Genomic DNA, 1271 nt, shown 5'->3' on the forward strand with positions numbered 1-1271 from the left:
GTTGTTGGCAAGGGGAACTTGTTTTGGTTTTGTTTTTGTTTTTAATAGGGTCTCACTGTAGGTCAGGTTGGCCTGGAACTCACTCTGTAATGGAGGATGACCTTAAACCAAAGATTATTATGTTGGAGAACTCGCCCACGCTGGGATTTACAGCATGTGTCGCCATGTCCAGCAGGGTTGTCCTTTTCACACTGAAAAATTCAAACAATCGAGGAGAGATTAACTGATCCTCAGCAGCAAAGCTGGGTTAGGCTTAGTTCTGCAAAATTTCTCTCTTTCCACCTCTTTTCCTTCCTCTTTTTTTTTTTTCTTTTTATTTATTCGTCTGTGTGTGAGTAAAGGAAGCGGGACATACCAGAAAGTCACTTGAGGATCGCATCATACAAACTGGTCTCTGCGTGGAAACTACTTTCCTGCTAGTGACGCTGATCATCATTTAGCTTCGGCAGGGTGGTCCACCAAGCACTGTCCTGTCGGAAGTTTCAACTACATTCTCAGTCAGAACTTCTGTTCTCCCTCACCCAGCTCTGGCAGTGGCCCTGATCCCAAGACAGCCCGTTTCATCTAGCAGTTTTCATCAGTTTAACAGTTCTTCCTGGCATTTAACCTAATTCGTTCCTTTTAAGTTTTAGCTACTGATTTTACTTCTTCTTTCTTTCTTTCTTTCTTCCTTTCTTTCTTTTTTTTTTTTTTGGTTTTTCCAAGACAGGGTTTCTCTGTATAGCTCTGGCTGTCCTGGAACTCACTCTGTAGACCAGGATGGCCTCTAAATCCACCTGCCTCTGCCTCCCAAGTGCTGGGATTAAAGTCATGCGCCACCACTGCCCGGCAGATCTTTACTTTTTCTGTTCACTTGAGACTACATAGAATAGCCTAATCCCTGAAAAAAGGTAGAGCGGCTCTAGAGCACCGTTCTGGACTCTTAGTCTTTCCACGCAGACCCTGCCTGTTGTCTTCGTGGACATGTTCCTTCAAGTGTGGCACACAGGCAGAAGCTGAGGAGGGTAAGGTACAGAGTGAGCACAGATTCCTGATAAAACAGTTCAGTTAGTGCAGACTAAATTGTTTTTAAGCCCTGTTGGCCTATTTTGTGCTCATTAACAAAAAGGGAAAAAGAAAAGGGGTTTTTTGGTTTTTGTTTTTTTTGAAGGATGGGCCAATGTTGTATAATTTACTTGGAGGAATTGAGGCACAAGGGTTTATAGCCTAAATATTGTATGGTAGTTCAGAACCGGGGCCAAGGGCTACACCTGCATAGCTCTTTTCCATAT

The sequence above is a fragment of the Mastomys coucha genome, unplaced genomic scaffold (assembly GCF_008632895.1).
Source record: "Mastomys coucha isolate ucsf_1 unplaced genomic scaffold, UCSF_Mcou_1 pScaffold12, whole genome shotgun sequence".
Lineage (NCBI taxonomy): Eukaryota > Metazoa > Chordata > Mammalia > Rodentia > Muridae > Mastomys > Mastomys coucha.